A 17777-nucleotide genomic window follows, 5' to 3' on the forward strand; every position below is an offset into this window, starting at 1 on the left:
AGACAGTTCCACCACCTTTTCATTTAATTAGAAGGCAGACGTTTCTTATTTCTCATCGATCTGTTATGCTGTCTGAAAATAGGAGTAATAAAGTATACCAAGTGCTAAACCAGCAGACGTTCTTAGAAAATTGGAACTTTACCCTTTAATTAAGAACTTGTAGTTCAGTATTTGGCCAGAAGATGGTGCAGTGTTCAAGGGATCCTTCTCCCTGAAAGTCAAAACTCTTGATTTTAAAGGAATGAAATTGCCATCCAACCAAGTCTATAAAGAAATAGAAGAAAGTGAGGCCAGTTCAGCTTTGACACCATCCTAGGGCTTAGCAAGTGTCATGCTTTCATGTAGGTTCTTACTTCCTACTGCCTAGCATAATGAGCTGGCGGATTCTTCTAATTAGCTACATATTATTGTACATCAGAGTGAGGGCATGCTTCCTGTACATTCTTATTTGTGTTTTGTCAGCCAAAGGAAGAAAGCTGTTAGAGGCAGGAGCAGATGTAAGAAAGGCACAAAACATACCAAGAAGTCATGGTCCTTCTTTATCACTATATAAGTCATTCTACTTTGCATGTTTTTATTCTGATATTAGTAAAAATCCTTCAAGTCAATATGTCTGACTGCAGAAATCTTTTGTGTGAGTGTCCTGTGTGCTATGTGTACAGTGTGTAGGTATCATAATTTCCTTTATCCCTGAAAACATCAAATGAGTAGGCTTTTAATGTTACAACATCCAATGTAGGAAATAAACTGACATCATCTCATGACTAGTATATCCAGTAATGTTCCCTGCCCAGTAAATAACATCACAATTGTTCGAGTTTCCTGTTGACATTGATTGGAAACAAATTTTTAAAAACAGTCTCAAAGTTGGTGCTGCTCAGCCATCTTCTTTTAAGTTTGTGTATTGTACTTGCTCCATTTTTTTTTTTACCATGTAAAGTCTTCTGAAAATTGAAAACTAATTTATTATCATGTAGTTATTAGCACAATCACAAAAGAGGTCACCGGTCTTTCCTTTAATTTCTGTCACAGGCTGCAGGCCGTATTATGCTAAATCAAGGATACGGGGAGATAATTAACGTAGCAACTCTGGCAAGTTTAATAGGTGAGTGATGAACGTTGAGAGTTGGGTTTCAAAATTCATGTCTTAATTACCACCGGCCTGCATGCAATGATGGGGCTGTGCTCCCGCACGAGTATTGTGGTTATCCTTTATCAGGCCAAAGGTTTTGTGAGTTGTCTGTAAAACTGCGATTAGATTGAGACACTTCACTGCAAGAGGGGGGGAAGTGTCCTATGTTCTGTTTATAAAACTGAGCAATCTTAAGTCATTCCAGAAGAATCCACCCTACCATAGCAACAGTTCTCACCTGGGGAGATGTTGTTGTCTTGGGGATATTTGGCAAGGTCTAAAGACATTTTTGGTTCTATTAGTGGGAGAGGTGAGGGATGCTGCTAAACATCTTGCAGTGCACCACAGAACCCCCATGACAAAAATTGGCCCAAAATGCCAGGAGTGCTGAGGTTGAGAAGAACTGCCCCGGAACCATCCACCGTATGGGTACTTGTTTCTCACCGCTGGTTGCCAACAGGTGTCACCACAGGCCCTGTTCTCTTTGCAGCCTTGTCAGAGAGAGTCCATAAACCCTTCTAACATATGGAACGAAATCCCCACTGCAGAGCTTTTGTGGAAGGCAGTTACATGCTGGTGAGCTGAGGCCTGTGTAACCAAAATTGATCAATTACACAAATTAAGCAGAGCCCTTGAGGAATTTATTTTATTGGTCTGGACATCTGTTGCAGTATTGTCCAAATCCAAAACTCAAATGGTGCCTCGGGTTGCCAAGTTAGGCAAGAAAATCTAGTAGCTATAAAAGTACAACTGAAAACCCTATATTAATATCACGTCCATCTGCTGAATGTTACATAAATATGCAGACTTTTTATTTTCCTTGGGAATAACATTTATTTTTACTGTGCCCAGTTTGACATTCTTATGACATTCTGTTCAGTTTATTACACTGTAACTTTAAATGTTTCTTCAAAAATGCATTTATAATGTTGTGGTTAATCTTTTTTCAAGGGTCTGTACCACCTGTTTAACTTGTAGTTAAATAGAGAAGTCCTTTTTCTTATAGGAAGAATGGGAAATCTTTGGACAAAGAGGCTCAGAAAAGATTTTGAGTAACACTTGTGTAGTGTAAAGGGAAATTATATAACAGCCATGAATACTAATATTCCATCCTGCTCTTTTACAAGTTGAAATGTAATCTCCATTTTAAACTAAATTAGCATCATTTCCAAACAGAGTATCATATTTATATCAGATTTATACAACCACATCAGATTACTATTAACATGTAAAATAGTCTCTTTTATGCTGTGGGTAAAAAATAGATTGAAGGGAATGATTTGATTTCCACTGTAATGTCAGGGATTTAAATTAGTCTGAGTGGACATGTTGAGGTTGCGAGTTGCTCTCATATCGAAGAAACAGCAGGTAGGGGCAGCTTTACCTTAAGAACCTGTTGTGATCCTGGCACGAAGAAAACCTTGCAGTTATAAAAGTACATCTGAAAATCATGATGTTTCTATCATGTCCATCTGCCGAATGTTAAATAAATATGTTGGTTGGTTATTTAAATATGTTGAGTGGTTAAGCCAACTGGAAAATTATAGGATATGTGTAGGAAAACTTAGAGGACATTTTTGCCCATTTTTTTTTCCTTTTCCCCCTCTTCATTCTCATTTTGCATATTCAGTGAAACACTTTTTTAAGAGTCAATTAGGGAATGGATTGTAGTCTAATAATAAGGTAAGCCAGGATGGTCCGGGAAACTTAAAAAGGAAAAAGACTAAGCAACAACAACAAAGCAAACAGAACTTGGCACAGGCTCCAGGGAGACTTCCTTATGGTATTTTCTATATGGTATTTATGTGTGTGTGTGTGTGTCTGTGTATATATATGTGTATATATATATATATATATATACATATATATATATATATATAATTTTATGAAACATTTCAATAATACAAGCCAAAAAGAATAGTAAAAATAAATGCAATTTTCTTTATTTTAAATGAACGTATATTGACCCGGAATTAGAAGGATGTGAGACTCAAGAAAAGGGTACCAAGGGTGTTTCTTTCTTTACTGGAAAGTCATGATTAATTGACTGTCATCTGTAACAGAATTCTTGTCCCCCCCCCCAGTTTTTGAACTAAAGAAGGGAGGGTTATCTGGATAAATCCCAAATAAATTCACGTTTAGGGAAACACACGTCCAGTGTTAAAGAAGATAAATTTTCAGAGAAATGGAGGAGCTGTCTGATGGTCTGAAATGGCCATGAAGGCGAGAGAGGCCAGTTACTTGCCATTTATGTGAGGTTGACTAATCCTATTTGAAATAAAGGCAGATACTTTTTATAGTTACATGTGTACTGGAAAAAGAATTGCATAATTGAAGTATATAGCATCACCTGCAAGGAATTTTCATGCTGGAGGTCGCCTGATAAAAATGGGATAGTAACTTACTGAGGTAGGATGGCATAAAAGAGCATCCTCCAGCTCTGACTTTACTGCTGTCAGCCCTGTTGTTTTGGGGAAATCGTTCATTCCATTGGTCAAATAACCAATATGGAAACTGTCCCAAGAACTTTCTTTTCCCCAGTGGTGGGGAAAAAAGTCCATAAAAAGGTATCCATAGCTCAGAATTCAGCTATACCAGTATCCAGGGACCCTTGTGATTTATATTCAAGCACCCAGTTACATGGATGGATGGTTGAGCAGAAGAGGTAACTTGCTTTTGGAGATATTGACTGTAACTGGCCTAACTAAGAATAACTCTTTGGTTCCTAATAGTCTTCAAACCAACAGGCATTTTCTTTTCCTATTATAGAACTGCTGTGTTTATTGAAGTCTATCTTTAGACTCTTGATGTAATTTCTGAATCACCATCCATTTCTGAGGCCACAAGATATTTAAAAATAAGATAAGAAATATTGACTGAGACTCCCCGAAGCCTGCAAGGGAAATGAAGATACCACAGCAGAAGTTTACTGTGGAATTTCTCTCCTGTAGTTCCCGCACATTGAAAATGACATGATCTATCCCAAGAAATAACTTAAAGCCTGATCCATTCAAACAGCTCCAAGTGATTTATCAGAAATGTGCTTGTTTGGAAGGTTGAGCAGGACTGCTTATGGGAGGTGGTGGGGTTAACTACCAAAATTGTGCATAACTTGGATCCTGTGTATGGCAATTAATCAAGAAATTATATTCTTTGACTTTCTAACAACCCACACAGAGTGCTGCATTTGTGGCGTGTTTAAAAAGAGAGTGAGGGAGATGAAATATTTCTTCTAATAAAATGCTAATGGTTTTGTTTTGGAGAAAAAATACTGAATTATTGTGGTGTTGGATTTATCTGTATGAGGGTTTCACGAGTTACAGTCGATAAAGACATGACAGAAAACCAACTATTTCCTGATTGCAATTTTCCAGTCGTCCAAATGACTTTAGGATTGTGGCGAGACCCCTTTGTGAGGAAGAGGTGAGAGCTCAGGAATAAATGTTACAGAGCACCGTGGCATCCAAGGCCATGTCTGTGGTAGTTCTTCAGTTTTCAAGAGTCTTATTTAACCAGTAGCATATTGGAATATGTTAATAAAGACAGGGAAGTGTTATCATTTATTTGTGGTGTCCTGCATCAGTGGAACTTGCACCTCCTTAGTTCCTCTAGGACTGGAGCGTTCCCAGCAAGGGTGACTGGGCTTTGGAATTTGGAACTTACCCTGGAGGGTTACTTTTACAAATTCACCTTCTGACAACTTAGAGAGGTAGCATAATCATAAAAGGAAAAAGTTTTCAGCAACCAAAGTGGCTCTGTAAATGTCTCTTTCATTCCTGGGATCCTTTGTGATACGGTTCAAATGGTGAGTTTTATTTTTCAATCGTTAGCTTTTTAAAAGTTACCATTTAACAAACCTTGATGGAGCATCATCTCCTTAGTGCTGACATAAGGTAGGAGACAGAAAGCTGGAATAATACCTGACTTTTGCCTATCAGGATCTCACAGTGCAGTAAAATAGAGTTAGAAGAAATACTTGTAACGTGGTGTTAGATACAACACTTTCAAAAAAAGCTTACTCTTCCTGGTTTTGCATCATGATTCTCTCATACAGATGAGGGAGCTGGGGCTTGGAGAGAGGGTGGATCGAGTAGTTAACAGAGGAGGGGCCAGCATTTAAAGGAAACTGTGTGGCTCAGACTTCCTCTTCCTTATCCTTCACTCACTCACTATAGTGGGAGCATGTATGAAGCATGACACTAGGTACCAGCTGACCTAGATAAAGTACTCTCTGACTGTTAGGTTCTTTGCCCATTTCTTCGCTTAACCCTCACAGCAACCCCGTGCAGTCAATATTCTTATCATCCCCCTTTTACAGGTCAGCAAACTGAAGCTTTGAGAGTTTAAGCAACTTGACTAAATCAGGCAGGTAGGTTCAGAGAAGCAATCTGAATATAGGCTCTTAACCACTCAATCTGACTTCTGTGAGATGTGAGGGAGACACTGTTTCTACCTGGAAGGTGGATAGGTATAGAGTTTGGGGCAAAGAAAGGATAAGGCAATCAGAGACAGTTCAAGACATGCTCTTGATCAGAACTTGGAAGATGATAATACTGAACCACACTTCCCTCTAATCTGAGTCAGTTGAAGGATGTATTTCTGAACCTTTCAGCAGTTTCTTTGAGAATTGTAGATCTAAATTTTAGAATCTCTTTGATTCCTTGCACTGTGAAAGTCCAACACAGTGTCTGGGAATTCAGACTTATAAAACCGGTAGAGAGGTAATTTTTTTCTTTTACTTTTGAAATCATTGTAGATATGTAAGAAGTTGTAAAAACAGCAGAGAGGTAACGCATACCCTTAACCCAGCTTCCCCTGATGATAACATTTTACATAACCATAGTACCCTTCGAAAGTGAGAAACTGACTTTCACAAAATACTATTGAGACTATAGACCTTACATGATTTTGTCGTCTTTTTGATGCACACTGTTGTTTTATATAGTTCTGTAAAATTTCATCACATGTATAGACTTGTGTGACTGCCAGGAGTTAGTGCTTTTTAAGGCTGGCACAAAGAAAAAGGGAAATACAAAGTGTTTTGAACCATCAGTTGTTTCTTGGTATGACATTGTTATGTTTATGGGTTATTTTGTCACATAGTCTACCCTTTTAAAATAAATCATGTTTTAATTGAATTTTAGTGTGAATTTTAGCAAAAAGATTGCACTTTATAGAAAATGATTCCCCTCAGAGGGTATAGAGTGATTCCATTAAAAAAAACAAGGTTCCCATACATGTGTGGCCTAAAGCATACTTATTAGATTTAATTGCTAAACATTTACAGATCGAAGTGACAGACTCTTGATTTTTCTGCATATTTCAAACAATGAGCAGTGAATACTTTTGAGGTTTGTATTAAAGGACATGGCCTTATATTTAACATGGTACTGTTCATTGTAATTCTGTGCTTTTTATTTTGTAGCTCTTTTTTTCTCAGAAGGATATGCAGGTTAAAAACCCAAGTTTTCAGTGTGTTCCCCAAAGCCCTAGACACAAGAGCTTAAAAAGGGGTTAAATTTTAATGAAAACATACCCTCTCATCACTGTGCTTTAAATTGTAATTTTAAAAGCCAATCATTTTCTTTTTTGACTGACATGTGGCATTTTGGAGAAATTTTTTAATCTTCAAAGTCTGTAAAAGATGAATTTGGGGGGTTTGTAGGTACTGTATTTAGAACAGGGGGAAAAAGGATGGCTCAGAGTGAAGGGGTTACATTAAAATCGTTTGTAATTATGCATCACAAAGAGACACAATCACAGAACATCCGTTGATACGTACATCTGTACATCTGTGCTTCTGCCTCTGACCTCAGCTTTCTGGTTTCTGTCTCCTTTCTTTACAAAATCTGTAGTTATTTGTAGATACACACATTAGAGAGGAAATTGGGGCAAATGACTTAGGAATGTGCTAATTAATTCTTGCTATGTCCTGTGAACCGAGAAAAAGATGTGAAAGGTTGTCTGCATATACATATACACTGTATATTTTTTTTTCTACACTGTTTTTCTTCTGAAGGAAAGTTATGTTGGTTTTTTTTCCTCCTCCTTACGCTCTCATGCACAGTGACAGCTAGCAGCATCTAAAGTGCTGACATTTTGACTTAGAGATGTGATAAAGAGAAACATGCTCGGCATTTTCTGTAAGTAACTGTGGTTCCTGTTTCAAGAGAACACATGTAATCAGATACCTGTTCTTCAGTTTCTTAATGTAAGCATCACAATTTCTAATGAGCCGGTAGTTTGCATCTATTGTTATTTTGTCTTTAGTTTTCAGTGATGATCAATCACCCTTTGCTAAACAAAGATATGTAATCTAGCTCGGGATACTGGTGGATTTTTTTTTTTAAAGGTGTTAACATTTGATAATAGGTTTTCCAAGAGCTTGAAGGGTAGCTTTTAACATTTCTTTTCCAACTGAAGTATTTCCTGAGTTCTGTCCAAGCCATCTATAGTTAAAGAAAAGGCTTTTTGACATTTAATAGACAATGTTGTGGCTTTTTCCTCTTTTTCAGACAAATGTATAGGCATTTAAACAGCCACATTGTACTATCGTAATTCAGACACCGTGCAGAAGTGGCAATTATAGGGTGACTTGTGTCAAAGATAGTCAAGATAAATTGCATTTTACCTAATTTTTAAAAACTTTCAAAGGTACCTCTCTATTTCCTCTCTCTCTGTCTCTTTCTTTCTTTTAAATACTAAGTAAACGCTTTGCATTTTCACATTTTATCCAAGTTGTCCCAGGTTTTCTTTGGGTTTAGCAAAAGTCCAAATGGATTACCCAGAGCACAACAATCAGTGAGGACTAAGGTGTTCCACATTCCTAAAATGAAAACAAAACAGATGTTCAGGACGTTCTGTTTTGCTCTGGCTACCAGCTTGGCTGCTTGCTCGGAGAATATTCTTGCTCCCAAGTTAGTTCCAGTTCTGTTTATTTCGTCCTGAGCTTGGCGAACTTGCCAGAGCCACCCTCTTCAAACAACACATTTTTTTTTTTGCCCTGAGCTGGAGTTTATTTTGTACTCAGCCTTCATTCCATGGGTCCTGTGAATAATTCTAACACAAAGAAAAACTCTCCTTCTGACCAGTGAAAGAGGAATCTGAGAATACAGATAAAAATTACAGCTTTAATCCAAAAAGCAAAAGGCTTGGGAAAGAGAAAAGAAAAAAAAAACAGCAAGGGAAAAAATAGAAAAAAGTAAAACCTTTTCATGAAGATTTCAGTATAAAACAGGTGTCTGATGAAGCTTAAGCCAAAAAAATAAAAAAGCAAACTCAGCAATATAAGGTGCACATCCTTGACACGCATTTTAACAGCTATTTTCGTTTATGAAGCAAACATGTTTTTCTTGCAAATGTGAATTAAGAGCATGTGTTTATATTTTGAAACCTGTGGGGTTTTTATTTTTATTTTTTTGATTGATAGTATAAATTGGGGCAGTATCCCTGTTGAAGAACAGTCCTAGTTGGGTTAAGTGTAAACTTTTTTGGTTACAACAGTAGGGTTAAAATGATCTTTGACCTCTGTGGAATGTTGAGAGTGGTGCCATTTCTGGTTATGGCAGGATCTTCAAACTGCCTTACAGAGAGTTGTATTTTAAAAACTTAGAAGGCAGGGGAACTCTACTGTTTGATTTACATTTGTCCAGCATCCAGTCAGAGATGAATAGAAAATTAGGACACCATTAGAGTCCAGGAGTCCAGTTGCTGTACTTAACAAAGGTCTCACTAATGGCCGCAGCAAAATAGCCCTCTTTAGACCTAAATAATTTGTGATTGCACATGTGTTGGTATAGTAGAATGAAGTTGTCCTATCCTTGTCATTCTGTGCATTGATATATTTCTTTTTGAGGCTGTAGAGAACAAGAAAACAACTGGTTGACAAGTGAAATATTCAAGCCATGAAGGGAAAGAAAACATACTGTATTTTACTTATTCATTTATTGAGTGCCCCCTTGTTACCAGTTCTCTGCTAGTCTTAGGGGAGCCTGTGGCGGCCAAGACAGATACAGGTCTGTCTTGGAGCTTGTGATCTACCAGAGAGACAGACCAAGGGAAAAAGTAATGAGCAAGTGTGGAAAATGGGCAAGGATTTCCTGTATAACACTGTGAACAATATTTAGTATTTCATGGTAGCCTATCATGGAAAAGAAACTGAAAAAAAATAGTATCTATATATAACTGAGTCACTTGGCTGTACATTTGAAACTAACATCATATTTTAAATCAATTATACTTCGATTAAAAAGAAACTGTGGAGAATGAGGAGTAGCAAGTGTTACAGGAACACCTAGGAAGATGAGGTTCTCGCTTTAACTGGCTTTTCCTCCGTTTCTTCCCTCCCCTCCCTCTCCTTTCCTTCCTCCTTTTCCTCCCTGTCCTCTCTTTAACTTTCTTCTCTCTTTCTCTTCTCTCTGTTTCCTCCTTTTGTTCCCTTGTTGTTCTCCTTCCTGCTTGAACTTTCTTTTCCAAACAGAATTCAGCCAAGTTCATGTTGAAAGAGAGAAACAGCCTGACATTATTTAACAAGAAGCAGCATCTTATAGTGGTTACCCTCCTAGGCTTGGAAAGGGTGGCCCAGATTGGCATCCTGGCCCTGCCATAAGCTAGTTCACAGCCTTGTCCAAGGGCAGAGACTTCAGTTTCTTCTTACCTGAAACACAGGGCTGAAAATACTTCCTTCATAGGAATCTTCTAGCAATTAGATGGCAAACTGTAAGTTAAGTCACTGGCTCAGTTCCTGGCAGATAGTGTGCTAAACTTGTTAGCTGCTATTGTATTATTACTACTATTACAATGATTCTTTTACCTTTTATGTCTTGGACATAAACAGTGTCTGTATTATAAAATAACCAAGAAATAGGGAATGATGTATTCATCGGTTGAAAAATTTTCTCTGAAACCAACCATCTAGCTTTGATATTACATAATACCTTTTCTTTTGTTAGGTTTTTTTTTTTTTTGGCCTATTCACCATTGCAGGTTTTTTGAATGTTAAAATTCAAAACCATTTTCAATAAACTAGGTTTTTAGATAAACTCTGCCACATTAGATATGCTTGCTGTCTTTTCCTCTGAATATTTTGAGGACTAAAGATGGAGCCAGATTTTAGTTAGCCCCTTTAAGAGACAGGGAAATTTATTAGTATTTAGTTGATTCATGAGTGATTGAGACATGGTCCTCAGTGTGTCCATATAGAGTAACATGATAAGATCTTGTGTCTCGTGAAATCAGTCTTACTGTGTTAAAGACAAACTCGATAGCAGTGCTGGGTGGATATGTTATTTATATAATTGGATAGCACTGCAGGTGAAGTTGAAAAATTAAAATTGTTAGACTTTTTTTTTCTTAATCAGGTTGTCTTTTGGTCAGTCTTCATGAGCACTTTTCTGTTTTAGAAGTGCTCCCACAGCCTTCCCCACATTTTGCCTTCCCCAGAGCAAAAGATACAAAAGAGAAAGGTGACAGCAGCATACAGAATTCAAATCTTTCTCTGTTTATACTGCAGATGCTCCGGCCCCACCACCCCCGCCAAGATTTAGCATTGCCAAAAATCTCTCCCACGACTGGTCCATTTACCCTTCTGCCTTCTGTTTTACTTGGTGTGCCTGAAAGGTCATTCCCTGCTGCATTGAAGTGTCACTTATCTCTTAAGATCTGATTCTTACGTCATCAATCGTGTGATTTCTTTCCCAGACCCCTGGGCAGAGTTAACCGGTCTTTTCTTTGGGTCCCATAGCTCTTTGTTCCTCTCCCTGGTACAGGGTAGCTGCGGAAGTCAGCGTCTTTCTCTGTCCCTCCTACATCTTGAACTGCTTGGTGGTGGGGTCTATGTCTTAGTCATCTTTCCGCAAAACTATATTCCTGTTTTCAGGGAGTTCCCAGTCTGGGCTGGGAGACACAAGTATCAATACGCAGTGATATGTCAATTTGGAAAGCGATATAAAACAATTGTCTAAATTAGTGCACACAGATGAACGCTAATTTACTACAGAACCCTGTTTTCTGAGGGAGGAAATGAGCAGTAGGCATGTAGGTGTAGTGTGTTTCTTAAAATAGCGATGTTTTCGCAGTGTTTGTATCAATATTTATGTTGTTGCTTGTGCTCTTTAAGGAAAAAAAAAACACCTCTCCAATGACATTGTATATCTCATGTTAGTGACGAGGAATTTAGGAGTCTGTTGAAACTATGAAATACAGCAGGCATGATGCTCAGTACTCCAAACCAAATAAAGTATCACTGAACCTGGGCTGTAAGCTAAGACGTTAAGTGCCATTTATTTGTTGAGTTTTGCCATTCTGAATTGCTCAGTTTGGCACAAGCCCTTTGAAAGTATTTATAGTTTAATTGGTATGTGGTTTATTTTAAATTATATTAAAATGATCTGCTTATATTAAAATGACATGTTTTCCAAAACCTAATATTGCCTTAAAAACATTGTCCTAGTGGTGAAAGATTTTAAAATGTCATTCTAAAAAGCAAGGGAGAGGACTTCAGACAAACACACAACCCATATCTCAGTGCTTTCGTTTGTGTGGAGTTCCCAGGACATAGTTATAAAATCATTTTCTCTTTTATACATGGCCAATGTTAGGAGCTTTAGGAAATTTTAAAAATGTTTTATTTTTTGGCACCTGTCTCTTTTTATACTCACCCTGAGTTAGTCAAATTAGAGCAGGCTCATAACACCATAACCTTTATCCATATATAGCCAGGCAAAGCTTCCTTCTGTTAAGAGAACTTATGAACACTTTAGGAAGGAAAGCAATGCTATTTTCGAGCAAACTTGGAGAGTTTAGAAATATTATTTTGAAATATGCTTCCTTAAAGTCAGAAGAACTTAATTAAGTTCCCGGGGTTAATTGTTTCTGAAGTGTTAACATGTCATTTGTCTATTCAAACTCCAAAGCAAATCTAATACGGGATTTAATAACCTGTTTATGTGAATAGAAATTTGGGGTGGGGGTGGCGTGGGAGAGGAGAGAAAAAGCTAATAGGCTTTTACCTAGTTAGTGGGTTGAAGGAAGAATTCTTTCTGTCTTCATTTGAAACAAAAGGCACATCCTGTGTTCAAAACTCCTTCTATTTGGGAGTGTAAATTGGGATGACAAGGAAGTTTCGGAACAAAACAGGATTTTTCTACTTTGTTCATTTCATATTTATCACTGGCTTGTTTGCTAATTTTCATTTGCAAGAGGCAATTCTTCCAGCTAACTGGGTGCCTCAATGGGCCACTGATTTCTTTGAAGTGACAGTCTGTAAATATGCATAAAAAAGGGATGCAATTAGCGTGTGTGTGGTTCAGTGCAGCCTGATTCCATTGGCAAGTTTACCCACAGTGTTGATAAGCTACATTATCTAGAAAATTGGCCGCTGAAAAACAGCACCTCTGATTGCCAGCAAAGGTTCCAGATAACAGGGTGCTGAAGAGAAATATAATTGAGGTTGAATATATTAACCAAGGTGTCACATGCTCCTTAGAAGCTCTAATTTATCAGCATGTTGGAATTTTTATTAACATTTGGAATGCATTTCTTCCACACTAATGAAGTGGAATTGGCAGTTCAGGTTTTAGTTATTGTCATTTCTGAGAAGTTAAATGTAATTTCTTGTTAGACACAGTTATGTAAATATATTTGTTCAGGGGCTAAAAAAAAATTACGCATTTTGCAAAATACAAATATGTTGTTAAGAGGCGGTGTGACAAATCAGTGATGGCTCAAGTCCTGGAAACCAGCACAGCCACGTACTTGGGCTGCATTTTGTTGGTGACAGCTCTCCTTTGTGGGGCGAACGTGAGAGAAATGAAGGAAGCTTAATTTTATTAACTATGCGACTGGCTCACCATTGTGAAAAACAGTGGAAATTAGCCACTGTTTTAGTTGGCTAATATGTCTAAAAGGATTTTGTGATTAAGTGATTTTTTTAAATGAAGAGTTGCTTGAATTATTAGGTGAATTAAACATTCATGGAAGGAAGATACCTGCTTTTCTTTTATCCATCCTTTTTGTAAATACCGAAGACTGTTGTTTGTTTTTTAATTCTGAAAATAGGTTTTGAAAAACATTTGTTAGCAATAATACTAATTTCTATCAATTAGAAATAAATTGAGGCATGCAAACTTGGAATAATTTCAGTTGACATGTATGTGTGATAAACTATGTATTTTTTAAAGCAAGGGAATAAAAATCATAAGCTTGGGAATGAAGAAGAAGGATGGGTCAAAAATACCAGGGTGAACACACCCAGGCAGCTCCAGCTGTAAAATTCTTAAGCGACATGGTGGATTCAAGAATATTTTGTTATTTTAATTCATAATCACATGTATGTAGCATATGTTTGTTTAGATCCTATTTCATAATGCAAAACATTTTTAAAGGAAATAGCTCCATTTCGACTGACTCATAAATTTTTTTTCATGGCAGTGCTTAATGAATTGCAGTCTGTAAAGCACTGTGTATTTGTAACATGCTTAGTATTACTTAATTGCACACATCTCTGACCTCGGGGAACGATGCTAGTATTTTTCTTCCATTAGTAACAGATATGGCGGTCACAAAGCAGTGGTTCCCTTAAGATGAATGACCTGTGCAAGACATTTTCTCAGTTTTTCCCTTGGCATTTACCCCTTCACAACTCCTATTGTTCTATAGGCTCCTCATTTTACTACTTCTACTCACTGCCACCACTCCTGATATTCCCTGACCCAGTTCTTTGTGCATGATGCAGTTCTTCCCCTGCATCTTAGACTCTCATCCTCCAACCCTGACCTATAAACTTCTGATCCACATCACTAATCCCATCATATACTCTAGGCCCATGTGAGAGAGACAGAGAGACAGAGAGAGAGTGAGAGTGTGTGTGTGTGTGTGTGTGTATGTATGTGTATCTAGGGTCACAAATGGTGTTTCCTTTACCAGCAGGAACTTCTGATTGGAACTAGATTTGTCGTAGGGAAATCTCATGCCTATTGGGCAAGTAGCCTTAAGTTCTCATCAAATGAAGTATTTCCTAGGATGCCTACTGTGGTGAATGCAGTCAGCTGTCACTTAGCATTTATTTCATCTTTCTTCTAGAGTCATCAATTGAGTATCTAAAATCTACAATTCTCTGACTCTCTTGCAGCTAGGGTTCTGAAAGAAAATTAGGTTCACACAGGTGCATGCAGGTGTATTTGGAAGATGGAAGCAAGGGAGGGGCACTTTCCTGTTGCTCCAGCTCTTGCTCCTGGTAGGCTTGAGCCTAAAGGTGTTAGGTTTGTTTGCAGCAGTGTTCTAGTGCCGTTTTCTGACTTCCTGTGGGTTAAGTGGTGGTGATCCTGATCCTGGACCATGCTTGTGTCCCTGTGTCTTTGAACTCAAAAGTTCCACGGACAGCCTCCTGATTGCTCACATTCTTGAGGGAGGCGATATAGGAGCTCCCCGGTGGGCTGCTTGCCTTGCTTCTCCAGCTTCTTTTGCCCTTCCAACAATTTTGCAAGCCCTTAATTCCATGTGTTACATCCTTTTCTGCTAAAGTGGTTCAGATTTGAACAACTGAACCCTGAACAGTAGACCTGTCAGTCTAGTTTGGGTGACTCTGTAATGGGACCAGGCCTAGGGGCAGGCAGATTTTGTGTTCTAGGTGTTTCTCTTCCCCAACTGCGATGTTGACCCTGTTCAACAATTAAGTAGCAGATGTTATTTATTATACAAATATTAAGAAAAATATTAAGTAACAGCTAGAGCTGATGTTGACAAAAATGCAACCCATGATCTCAGTGTGAACTACTGCTCGCTTTTGTAGATAAAGTTTATTGGAACAAAGCCATATCTTTTATATACTGTCTGTAGTCTGCTTTCATGCTACAACAGCAGAATTGGGTATTTGTGACAAGAGACCACAAAGCAGAACACGTTTCTTACCTGGCTCTTGACAGGAAAAGTTGGCTGCTTTGTGCTCTGTGACCCTGTGGATTTGCCTTGATGTGTGATGTCAGACAACCTGTAGTCAAATTCTGGTTCCCTTCTGACTGCTAAGTTGCTGAAGTGCCATGCCCTGGTCCTGGAGATTGGGCGCCTCTCTTGCAACTGCACATTCACAGATCATGTTGGTAGCTCAAAATCAGCCTTGGTGAGAGTATTTACACTAGGCAAATTGGCATATGCTATCCATCAGGACTTCCTCGAGAACAGCAATTAAAGATTTGCTGCCTTCATTAAATATTAGATGATGATTCTTCAAAATAATGTATTAGATGCCATTAGTGCCCCATCCAGATCCACTTCAGTCACCATGGCACCAAGTCCTCCACTCCAGCAGCTAATAGCTTATACCTGTGCCTCTCAAGGGCGGGCAGTGACCTTGTATAGAGTGGATAGAGGGGGTACAAAAGGCCAGCACCCATGCGCCGTTCTGTGTTGTTCCAGAACACCACTCCTGCCGTGGATCAGCCCAGGGCTGGACTTTCCTAGGACCATGTTCTCCATCTGGTCTCTCAGCTTCACTGTCCTGCTTCACTCCTTACATTACAGGTTTGTTCTAAGAGCTTGCCCAAGGATCTGGACTAGGATGAGGAGAATGAAGCACCTAGAGGGCAGAATTTAAGGAAACATTCACCATCAAGGTCATGCCAGTTGCCCAACCCTGAGAAGGAGTGCTTCCTAAAATTTTGCTTTTGGATGCCTCACTGTTCTCACCCTGTCTGGGTTCTGCTGATCCCGGTAAGTCACGTTCACCTAAAATCTGATTTTTTGCTCTACTTAAAAGAAACCCAGTCTCAAACAAATGAGTGTAATAATGAGTTGTTTGCTACATATTGAATATTTTAGGGACTAAATGAGATAAGGTATGCAAAGCACTTGGAACAGGGACTGAAACCATAATGTGTCGATGGACAAACAGATAGATGGAAAGGTAGATCATATAGCCTTAGTACCTTTATATATGCTCTTCTGCCCATCTGAAATACAGCCGCTGCTTATTCAAATGGCAGTTTTATCTCCCCAAGAACATTTTACCTGTAAAGCCATTACTAGTTGGTCCGTTCTGAATCTTGAGTCCTCACTCTAAATTAAATCACACAATTCTATCTCCTGACTCCACTGTTTTCTCTGCCAAGTGAATTTTTCTTTTCCTTTTCATGTGTCTATGTCCTGAAACTTGTTATCGTATGTTAACTTACTTGAATAGATTGAGAGATACGGGAATATCATAATGATAGTGTGGTAATTATCCTGAGCAGCAGTTTAAAAAAAAGTATGGCTTTAGAAATGTAGTTCTTGTAGTTCCTACTAAGTGCTGAAATCTAAGAATTTTCCAGATACAGCTGATTTGCTGCTCAGGGAAGGGGCTAAATATGGTTTGTTGGCATTGCCTCCGAAAGTTGTTTCTTGTGCTTTCAACAGGTTTCAATTGCTATATTGGTAGGTCTCCAAAAATATTTTAGCTCTATTTATTATATACACTGTCATGGTCTATCTTCTCACCCTGTTTAATTTATTCATAGTTCTCATCACCATTTCTAATTTTCTAGTTGATTTGTTTCCCAAAAGCAATCTTTCTTAACTGGAAAGACTCTAAGTTCCCTGAAGGCAAGGTCTTGGCATGTGACAGGCACACGATGAATGTATGTTGCCATGACTGAAAGAACAAATGAGGTGTGTAGACTTTCCAGGGATACAGTGGCATAGTACAGGCTCAAAGAATATTTTAGGTCAGGGGGATAGGCAAAATAAGTGAAGGGAATTAAGAGCTACAAACTTCCAGTTATAAAATAAATAATCACTGGGATGTAATGTACAGCATCGGTAATGTAGTCAAGAATACTGTAATAACTTTGTATGGTGACAGATGGTAACTAGACTTATCATGGTGATCATTTTATAATGTGTAAAAACATTGAATCAATATGTTGTACACCTGACATTAATATAATATTGTAAGTCAGTTATACTCCAGTTAAAAAAAAAATAAAAGGGAAATATTATTAGAGTGAGTGAATGAATGAAGTCACTTAAAGAAACTTACTAGCCAGCTGCTTTACTTACTTGAGCTGGATAAATCTTGTACTTCTCTACAAAGTGCAAATGTATATTCATGGGTCTTTTTCCTGAAATTAGTTCTTATGTAAAAAATATGGCAACCATGCCACATCTAAAATTGAAAATAGATTTTACTTTATTTATTAAGATTAAATGCAGTACACCACAAATTCTTTTTTCTGGGTACATTCAAGTTGTGAGGAGAAGAATAAATTTAAGGTAGGGATTATAGCTAAAATGATTAGTGTGACACTCAAATGGCTTTATGGATTGACTCTGAGATGGGTCTACCTCAGAGTTGCTTTACTGTGAAGGTTTAAAGCTGGGAGAGCCTGGTTTGACTGTAATTTCAGCACAGGAGGAGGTAACTGGCATTGAAGGTGTCAGTCACATCTGTGCTAGTGTTGGCTGTGTTTTCAAACTGGGTTCTTTGGAACCCTGGAGGGTTCCCAAGGGCCACGTTCAGAGGCTGCATAGTCATATTGTTTGCAGGGTGGGGAGTGGACCAGGCAGGTGCATATTAGGAGACCCACTCTGGCTTAAATAAGAACAGTGCTGCTTCTCTCTGTTAATGTAATCAGCATCTGCTTCAGCTTTATTTTAAAATGTTCAAAATGTG

The 17777-nt window shown here is 38.2% G+C and overlaps 1 long non-coding RNA gene across 7 annotated transcripts in view; it reads left to right on the top strand.

Annotated features, from left to right (window-relative positions):
- Positions 1 to 17777, top strand: part of LOC107033065 (uncharacterized) — a 620890-nt gene that overhangs the window by 20527 nt on the left and 582586 nt on the right. For all 7 annotated transcript variants that reach the window (XR_012060726.1, XR_012060720.1, XR_012060725.1 and 4 more), the window contains exon 3: positions 1033 to 1105. This is a non-coding gene — a long non-coding RNA (uncharacterized lncRNA). The remainder of the gene's footprint in view (positions 1 to 1032; positions 1106 to 17777) is intronic.

Source organism: Vicugna pacos, chromosome 17 (genome assembly GCF_048564905.1).
Source record: "Vicugna pacos chromosome 17, VicPac4, whole genome shotgun sequence".
In the NCBI taxonomy this organism is placed as follows: domain Eukaryota; kingdom Metazoa; phylum Chordata; class Mammalia; order Artiodactyla; family Camelidae; genus Vicugna; species Vicugna pacos.